The following is an 11,266-nucleotide window of genomic DNA, read 5'->3' as shown; positions in this document are numbered from 1 at the left end:
AAGTGTTTTTTTCACTAATCTCAAAGGGGGAGATTATTGGTATCCCTAACCATTGTTGTTTATTAGTGTCAATCACTTAGTCATTTACAAGATAGAGTCAGATAGTCATCTCTATGACCAAGCTACTCTACGTAGGCTAAGTCATGTACATAAGATAGTATGTATTGAGTAATCGTATAGAGGTCAAGGAAGTATGGTCACATAGAAATTTTCTATATGTATTGAGCTCATTCAGCGACTAAGAAAGTCATCAATGACTGAGTGAAATTCCAAGCATATAAGTATTGAGTGATATAGTATGTGCCAAGCATAGTATATGTGGGCATCAGGAGGTTAATAAAGGCCAAGAAACAACAATGTTGAGCACTAGTAATAGTAGAGGCCGAGCAATCTAAACTCTACATAAAAGTAAGGAATGGAACAAAGTTTTAGGCAAAATGAGTATCATGCCAACTTGGAAGGATTAGTTAAGTTTTGAAGAGGTTGTTATAGAACATTTACATGGCATGGATCACATATCCCCATGTGTATGTTCAATGATCATGATGAAGAGCAAAAATATGGGACCATGTAGAAGACTCTTCATGGAATATTTATATAGAGATGATCTTAACATAGATTAAGTGCAGAAGTGATCATGTGCATGCATGTGAAGATCAAAGAGGAGAAGATTAGAAGTCATTCAAGGTTTCTATTATCATCTAACAAAACAAGTGGCCTATTCATAAGTAGTGAAAGTAGAAGGGAAAGACAAGAGTATCAGATCAGAGTAGAGGATCAGTTAGAAAAGAGAAGACTTGAAATCAACTTGTAGAGAAAACAAAGAGTCAGGTACTGAGTCAGTTGTAATAGACTTGAATCAGGATAAATCTCTTAACAGAGTGGCCTCAATAGATCTTTGTAAATCTCTTAATAGAGTCCTTACTTAGTTGTAAATGTCAAATCCTCTAACAAGGTGAAACCTAATAGTTTCTTAAGTCTTTAACATGATAGACTCCTCATAGGGCAGATCATCTATTATGGTCAAACAATGTAACATTATCTGGTAACTTTATTACTATAATAGTGAAGATTTGTGGGTGTCATCCCCACCCTAGTTTTACCTTCATCTTGGAGGGTTTCTGGGTAACAAATATTGTGTTATGTGTTATTACTTTCATGCATGTGATTGAATTAATTTACATGTTACAACAAGTTTACATTTATAGATTTGCATGCATAAGTTATTATTGGATGTGGATGAATCTATGAAAAGGTATAAATTGTTATAGATTCTGATTCACTCCCCACCCCTCTCAGTATCTAGTTTACTCCTCCATAAATCAACACATTGTTCATATTTTGATGCTTTAATTAAAAAAATGAATACTAATTTTGTTTAGCAACATATATATAACTTATAATTTTTTATTTTTTTCTCTACATCCTTATGTGGATATTATGTTCATGGGTTATTTTGACCACTCGTTTATTTTGTATTGGGTTTTTTTTGACCTTGGGTTATTTTGTCATTAGGTTATTATGGTTGGGTTATTTTATCCATAATTATTTTGGTTGACTTATTATGTCCTACAACCATTTCTCCATGTGAATGAGGACAAAGCCAATGTTAAGGATGAAACTCTTCATGACTTAGCTCTTAGGGAGATGAATTCTAAGAATGTCAAGATGCTAAAGAAGATACCAACATAGGTACATAAGAAAGTCCACTAAGAGGATGGAGACTAAGGGATGTGGATGAAAGGCTTTACAATTTTTGTAGGTTTTCAGTAAAGGGCATGTAAAACTCGACTACTACACTGTGTATGATGTAGGTGAATAATGACAATGGCCTCAAAGATGTTGAAGAGAAGAATATCCTCTTAAAATTCCTTACAAAATATTGGGTTTCTTTGATGTTGACCAGTGAATGGAAGAAGATAAAGAGTTAGGGTTATGCCCCTCAATTTTTTGGTTTTTGGAAAGTTTTGACCATCTTGGCCTTGTTATTATTTCAACTTTTATTAGTTTCACCTCAACTAATACCCTTTTTAATGGTCACTATGACCTTGTGAGGTCTATGTTAATTTTTTTTTATATCATATAATTGACGCTATGGTGGACTATGCTAAAACTTTTATTGATGTTGTTATGGTTATTACTATTTTTGTTAATATGCACTACACCAATTTTAGTTTGAGTTTTGTTTCTTGGTATTTTTGCTATTTTTTGATGAGTGATGTTAGGGTTCTTACTTGTACTCATCATTGAATGGATAATATGTTGGTCTTAATTTTTTTTGAGGTTGTCTTTGTGTTGTGAATGTTTGATAAAATATTTATACGTTTTCAAGCCCTAATGATTGGTTGTATAGGGTCAACACCCTTATTTTTCTACATTATTTATCAAAAACAAGGTGCAACGATTATATTAATAACAAGATATGATTTATGAAATCTGTTTGAAGGCATGATAAAAAAATGTTAAAAAATACACATCTTCAAAATGTGTAAGACAAAAGTAGAGAATTATTAGAAATCTAGAATAAGTACCATATTACAAAAAAAAAGTGAAAGTAATGTACTATGAATTGTTGGGAGAAATTTAAATAAGATATGTTTGAGAGCTATGTACCTTGATCTATTAGAGAGGGATATATTGTAGTTGAGATTCCTCTTTACTACTAATTATGTACGAATTGCTTTTTATTTTGAAGTACATCACTTGAATGTGCAAGTCATTTAAAGACATAACTTTGGGCATGGTTGTGAATGTAGGTCCATACCTCTTTATTTCTTCAATGTCTATTATTTATTTTCTTTGTGTCAATCCTTGGGATTTGTGTATGGATATTATCCATATCATTGTGAGTGGTATTTTCCTTCAACTACCAAGTGATATAGAAACTATTCATATAATTTTGGGGCCATCTTGGTTGTATGGTGGCCCTTTATAAATTTTTATTGTTGCTATGAAATACATCTAAACATCAAGTGGTTTGGAATTGAGGTTATGAACAATGTGAACTACTTCTTTTTATAAGTTATCTATTGAGTTAAAAGATTTCCATTGAGTTGAAAAGAGTTGTGAAATATGTCATTGTAAGCATGATGTGCTGACCTTTACAATGTAGAACCTTTTTTTGAGTTGATTGTCGCCAACTTCATTTCTATGGTGCTTGTCATGATGCTTATCATAATTAAACAATTCATCAATCTTAATAGTGTTATATCATGTAGGTTGACTTCATTATTAGTAGAAAATAGGTACAATCAATTGGAAAATTCTTCCTTTTCATTTGAGGAAACATTTTTGTTTGTGCATGCCATTAAAAGATGTCAATCTTCCTTCTTAAGTTCTACATTTAATATATCTTGTAAAACTTGACAAAATTGTTCATGCATTGTAATTTCACCCTATTATCAAAACATTGTTTGTAAGATGATAACTGTCATGAATTTTTCCCACAATGACTTGGCACTTGAATGTGATGCTTGAATAAGATTGTTTATGGTAAATATGTAAGGTCATTGACTAGCTTTTTGGAGACTTCACTAAAGAATAAGTGTTTATTTAGGGGAAACACTTAACATAATATACTATCTATTTTTAATAGAAACTTTGATGCTACGATCCTCATTTCATCAATAGTATGTTATCTTATTTATTTTAGTTCTTCTTGGAATATCGTCAATGCTTGTCCTTGCAATGGTTGCATATCTTTGATAGGAATTTTGAGAATTAAATAAATTGTTGGTGCGTGTATGTTGAATGCAACATCTCTTGTGGGAGATAGTGTGATCAATTGATTTTTTATTTTTATATCTCATTGTTAAGTTTATTTCTTATGCAAACTATTAAGTAAGACTTTCTTGTACTTTTTTTTCTTTGAATGATCATGCATAGTGGTTTGACAAAAGGTCATCTATTGTGGTTTGTAATTATTGTGAGTGTTGTCTCTTTCTTTTCTCACAATGTAGCTTGGAATATCAAATAAAAATAACATGCTTTAATCATACTTGTATATTTTATCTACATTTAGGAAGTATGTTAAAATTTTATGTAAATATCGGGGGTATTGCAAGTAGATCCCGTATGTTGTTGTTATCAAAATCACACCTTCCAAGTATATCAAGTTAATCTAGGCTGATATTATTTATAGGCCCCATTTTCAAAAGTAAATATCATTCATTTATATCCATTGTACCCCCCCCCCCCCCCCCCCCCCCCCCCCATTTTTTATTGTTATGACTCTCTTATTATTATTTAAGGTTCCTTTCTTATAGATGATGTGATTGATGTGCAACACATTATACTTGGTTGTAATTGTTTGCTTCAATTTACAATAATTGAGTCCTTGAAAAATGTTTAAATTAAGAATAACTTCAAAAAAAAATTTTAAAATGCTTTAATCCTCATTCATGATGTTTTAGAACTTTGGGTAAGCATTGCCAATGACTTTTACTTGTCTCTTATTCCATTCACATTGGTAACAATTTTTAGGATAGGAGAATTATATTATAGACTTGTAATGTCCCACTAGGAAACCTAAGAGAAGTTAACCTAAATATGTTCTATGTTTAGTGAACATTGTTTTTCTAAAAGTTTATAGAACATCAATGATAATTGTGCAGAAGCAATATAATGAAAATACATTATACACACGTATGTAATACAAAAAAAAATTACACCTCATAAGGGTTCGATAACATAGAATCACATATGTGGTAATTTTATTAAGTAGATTAATCTTAAGTACAATGTCCCAAAATCATCAATGAATACATGAATCTAACTAGCCATAAGATATACACAACACCATAACATCCACGACACAATTTGCAAGGTATGTAATAATAATCCAAGTAAAAATACATTAAAATATGTCATAAGGATCTATATGATACAAGGTACATTTGAAACAAGGGATCATCCAATAGTGGTACAACTTTATCATTATATCAATTACAATAGAATCACTACCACCTAGTCACGTGAAACCAAATTTCCACTCCCACCATGATGAGGATATAACATAAAGCCCCACTTATATAAAAAACCACATATCAAAACATACTAGCTAGGAAAGGGAACCCTAAAATCTCTTTATCACATGGGTACTACATGTACAATAAATGGTGATAAAACTAATTGTAGAGGCAACCAACATATGTAGGAAACCAAGATGCATATGGGGAAGTGTTATAACATGATCCAAATCTAGAGTTACCATGATAATCTCTCTAGACCTCTACCTTATAGTAACTCTATGCAACATCAATAACATCTCATACAAGAAATGCTAATAATATAGAAGTGACGTAGAGGAAAATAAAATCCATGAATCCTCACCAAGATCTAGTTTCATTTCTTCAACTATGTTCTATAATAACACTCACCTAATTAAAATCTACAAGAGGAAAAACCATTTCTTTACATTTAAGTTTATCAATGACCTTCAACCTTCCCAAAGGCCTTAATAACTTGACATTGGATAAACACTCACCAAATTGTACCAACCTTCTCAAAGAGAATCAAATAAATAGATTCAAGGATGGATCCTGTCACATTCTTAGAGCACTATTACCTTTATGGTCCACATTCACACTTTGGCTATTCACAATTATATAAGAAAAATATCAAAAAATACTCATAGAGACTCCTTTGAAAAAACTTATAGACTCAAAAAATCTAATACAAACATCTCCATCAAGTTCACAAAGTATCTCAACCATTCACTCAAAGACAAGATTGATCTTGGTGCACCAACTTGATAAGGAGTAATAAGGACTAGCATTTGTTTCTTCTATACCTTTGGAGGATCTATCCTTATGATGCAAGAGCATCTTGGGTGTAAGAGAAATCTTGCATCACCAGAAAATAGATCCTTTTATTTTTTGACTAAGGGTTGTCTCAGTTCAAACTTGTCTTTTATGGAAGCTTTCTACTTAGTAAGTGAGTTGTACAATCTTAGAATGTCCTAATTTTAGAGGTGAATATTCATCTTGGATATATTAGCCTATTAGTTGAGGCTCAATGCCATATCATGAGTATTCATGAAGTTATTATAAATTTTTGGTGTGCAAGTTTAGTACAAAAACCTCAAGCTTAGTGTTGAAGGCCTTAGATGCCCTAGATGGGCTCCAAAATGGGGTCAATTAGAGCTTGTGCAAGTTAGACCTTGTAGATCACAAGCCAAGGATTCCAAAATGGGGTTATAATGACAAATCAGAGTAATGATTCAAAATTTATAGCCTTCCAAAGTTAGGTCGACTGAAAATTCCAAAATAAATGTCAAAGTTGTATTGGGCTGACTCTATATGCTATTTTAGGGTTAGTCAGTCTCAAGGGTTAGGGTTTGATGTCTAGATACTTACCAGATGGTGTAAAAAAGTCTATTTAAGGAATGCACGTACATTGTCTAGGACAACTCTGGGTGATAGTTCAAAGCTTTGTGTTGCAATATTGTAAGGAAGGTCCCCATGTCGGCTTGTATATTATATGTCAAAATCTTATAATTCTACATTTGCGGTGATAATAAGAAGCCCATATTTTTTTCTCGTAGAATAGTGTTATTCTTTGTTTTTATTATGTCTTTGTGGTATTAATGGGAGCACTCTTCATTAAGTGGTATCATAAAAGGAGTTCTTGCATGTCTAAATAGATTGCTAATTGTGAGGCAATTGTACAAGGACCATGGTTTGGGTTGAGCGTGTAGATAGATCATCAATTGTGATGCAATTTCTACTAGGGTTTTAGTGGCAGCACACAAATTCCTCCACAAAGAGTGTGTGCTGGAAAAGCCGTAGGTATTACACTTGAGGGTTTTAGAACCCTCTAAAGACAAATGCAAGAATTGAAAGAACAAATGTGCAAAGGAATAAATCTTGTTGTAATAGATGAAAGTGAGGATGAAGGAGAAGAAGAAGAAAATGTTTAAGAAGATGTAGTTATGAAATAAGAAGAAGAGAGGCTTTTCAGGGCCATCTCCAAGATTTAAAAAAGACCTAAATTTGATATTCCCACATTTTCAAGAAATCATAATCTAGAGGAGTTAATCGATTAGATGAATGAATTAGAGGAATACTTTGAGTATGAATATATTAAGGATCCTAATAGGGTCAAGTTTGTAAAGGCCAAATTGAAGGGTCATGCAAAGATCTTGTGGTAGGAAATTTAGTTGGAGTGAAATAGAAGAGGGAAGGATAAAATCACTAGATGGGATAAGATGATAGCTAAATTAAAGTGACAATTCATTCCTGTGGATTATGAGCTTGACCTACTAAAGAAAATGCAAGGGTTCAAGCAAACAAGAATATATATTCAAGAGTATACTAAAGAGTTCTACTGAGTTCTAATTAGAATGGGCCATGTAGAAATTGATAAGGAGAAAGTCACCTATTATCTTAGTGGATTGAGGTCAAGCATTTAGGAGGAAAAGAGTCATGTCTGAATGAATAGTATTGAAGAGGCATATCAGTTTGTCCTAAGAGTTGAGGAAAAGTTGAACAAGAAGTTTGATAAGGAGAATAGTAGAAGAGGTCACAATGGAAGATTTGGTGGATGTCATATCGAGGTCAAAATGATGATCATAAGAACAAGGATAAGGTCAAAAATAGTAGTCAAAACTAGAGGGGAAACAATTCCAATCATTTCCATGATCAAAACAATAGATATCAGAGAGGAAGAGGAACAAAACAAGGATCTCATTAGATTGATCTTTAATCACAATCCCAATTTGCTCCAATAGGCTCATAAGCCTTTTTTAGGACCCCTAAAATATTTTATTTTAAGTTTATGTGGACCTCATATTTGGAATTGATGATTGTATTACTCTTTCGTTGACACTCTAGTTCATGGCTCTACTATACAAAGAATCTCTCATATGTTGAACCACACTAAAAGGGAAGCCAAAGGCAGGTCTATATCCTCCTTTAGCAATATCTTCAAACAAAAAAGGTGTCATGCCCAAAATTCAGAGGGCACAAACACACATAATTTTTTTTTTTAAAGTTTAATAATTAAAATTAAATTCACTAAGTTCGATATGTTCGTTTTCACCAATTAAGGTACATGTATAATGTAAGATAGAATAGGTTCTCCTATCAGTGTCCTAACATTTCCATTTAAGTTTTACAATCAATGTGTAGGACTAGATCATTAAATCTGAACATTTGTTGCTAAATTGATTAATTCGTTTAAATAGTTCAAATTCAATTAATTTAAAGGATCTAACATGTTATCACTTTTATTTACTCTTAAAATATTTTTAAATGAATTAAGTAAAATGATTAACTTATTTTCGATGTCAAATATACTAACTACTCTAACATAATCTAACATTAAATTATTCAAACTAAAAAAAAACAACTATCTCAAAACTTTAATATACAAACTTCAATTAAAGACAATTAAAACTAACTAATATTTAAACTACACTTTAAAATCTATTACCTATACTCATCTACATAAAATAACAAACAATGCTAACATTTAAAACACATGCAATTTAAATCATTAACAAATTAAAAACTAACTAATATTTAAACTAAAACTAATTTAATTACGACTAATTTCTAAACAACCAAATTTATTAATTTAAAACATTGATTACTAATACATTAATTAAAATTTCTAACAAATTAAAACTAACTAATATTAAAAAAAACTTTACATATAAAATAAAAACAAACTAAACTAACATTATATACTAACTACACTAAGCTAACAATCTTAATAAAATTAAAACAATCTAACTTAAACTAACCTATACTATAAACTTTAATTTAAAACCATTTACTAAACTAAACTTTCCTGACAACATTACTAACCTATAAAAACAACCTACCCTATACTTCCCTAGACTAACCCTTAGCCACATGACTCACGTCAAATCCCCCCTATACCCTTATGCCTAGAACTCTCCCCCCCCTCACGTTGCCCTAGGCCTACTCATGTTGACCAATTGTACCCCTACCAGCAAGTCTATTACCACCCCCCCCCCCCCCCCCCTCCCCAAGCACTGCCCACGTGCATGACAAGGCCTTTAAGGCTAGGTGCTAAGGAAACAAGTGGCGGGAAAGTTTCCTATTAAATTGTTTCATATGCAGTGGCTTTAATGCCATTCAAACTTGCCACCCTCCTAAAAGATCACGTGGGTCAAGACTGGGCTACAAAATTTGGGGAGACAATTGTTAGTGTAGTTTTTTATTTTTCCTATTTTGCTAGGTTTTTCCTAGACTTTTAGTAATCTCACTTAGGTTAATAAAGCATGTCTTATTAGGTGAATGGTTGTGAGGTGTCACCTTCCTACATGTGAGCATCCATTAGCTATTTTGGGAAGATACTTTTCTATCTTTAGTTCGATAGATGGTTGCTCCTCATTGGTTGGTGTTGCCACCTCCTCCCTCTTCCTAGCCTATATAAGCATGCTACCTAGCTTGTATTTGTATCTCTTGTTTTTGCATACTCTTAATGCTATTTTGCTTCCAGGATTTGCATTACTCTCTTGGAGACTAACTCTATGATGCTATTTTGATTTTGTATCATTTGCATTCATAGTTTAGATATTTATTCTTTGCACTAGTTTTCTGGGTTATTAATCTTTTCAGATTCTAACAAAAATGGGGTTGACAACATTAATAACAATTGTTAAAAACTTCAGTCACCTCCACTAAAACAACTGACACCTAATAAAGTGCAGACAAGAAGTTTAAACCAAGGAGTGAGTCATGGTTAATAATTACCAGCTTGCCCACTATTTTTGAATGGCTAATCCAACTATCATGTGATGGACATGAAATCAATACAAGAACTTTTGCTCTAGCTAGTTTTCAAATTCGCTTATAATGTAAGTGTAGTTATTGTTTAAAAGTTTATTTGGTAAGAACTTAGGTTGGCTTAGGATATTTGTAAATAAGTTTATATTTATTATTATAATTCTTTTTTTATTGAATTAAAGAATATTAAAAAAATATCAAAAGAAGGAATATTTGAAAGAATCTATCTTTGATGCTTTGTTGCAAGAAAACAATTAATCTTGCTCTCCATACAAAATGCAGTGAGCATTTTTTCTCTTGAAAGGGTAATTTTTTTTCTCAAGACAAATTTAGCTAGTGTTAATTTTTCAATGCGAGTTATTTTTTTTTACAAGGTGGGGTTAATATTATTTTTCTTTCTAATTGAATTTGCTAAATACCTAGTTAAACCAAGGGATTGAATAATTTATTTTAACAACGATGTAAGATTATTTTGTCTCCCAATCATCACAAAAATGAATCAAGTTCCAAACATAACATAATTATTTTTCTAAACATATTTGGACTTGAAATTTGCATAATTGAACATCACCATTTTATCTACTTTTCAAAACATGCATGCAAAAACTGAGATACTATAAGACTCAAATGCAAGAATATTTCTCAAACTCTTTTTCTATTCAACCACCTGATTCAAAGGCTCCGTTGGGAAAGAACCAGTAAGAAAACCCAACATCATTTCCACTTCAATAATAAGTTTAAATGTACATTTTACATAGGATTTCAATCCCAAGGAGAAAAACTCCCAACATAATCGAAATTCAATACAATTCTGAATTTCATTTTTGGCCCTTAACAAGGAATCCATTATGAATTCTGCAATACTATCATAGTGATCAAGGAGAGAACGAAAACTAACCAGGAGACAATCAATCATAAGATGAAGACAAAATTAGACATTCACTCCCATCTCAGGTTTACACAACAAGTTCAACATAGAACCAGACTAGGGAGATGGTGGATTTTTCTAATAGGAGACATCAAACACAACACCAAAACAGGTGCCCTTTTGGGGCTATAACTCAAGAACTTCCGTTCTTTATTTCTACATTCCAAAAATCATACATAGTTTGTGCTGACGAGTAGGAGCCCATAACACCCTACCCTCTCTCCCTCTTCTCATCTTGAGAAGACACTCTATACTGTCAGAGTCCAACTAAAGACCTTCCCACATACATGGCCACTTCCGCCCTATCCGAGGGTGAGTAATGCCAATACAACCATAAAAATCCCTTCGAAATTCAAGCAAAACACAAAGGAGAGACATTTAAGAAAACCTGTTTCAATCTCTGCCAACATACTCAACACACACATAAACATACATAAGCAATAAAACTGAAACATGAAGCACAACATGAACAAAATGAGGTGAAGTATTCCTACCTTCAAAAATCAGGTTATGGCAAATGAACAAGTTTGAGATGAGCTTGCTTTCCTCTCCTTCTCCTTCAATTCTAAAAATCCCTCTA

Source organism: Cupressus sempervirens, chromosome 5, assembly GCF_028749045.1.
Source record: "Cupressus sempervirens isolate cs-2001-9-10 chromosome 5, ASM2874904v1, whole genome shotgun sequence".
Taxonomy (NCBI): domain Eukaryota; kingdom Viridiplantae; phylum Streptophyta; class Pinopsida; order Cupressales; family Cupressaceae; genus Cupressus; species Cupressus sempervirens.
This window is presented reverse-complemented; position numbering follows the sequence as displayed.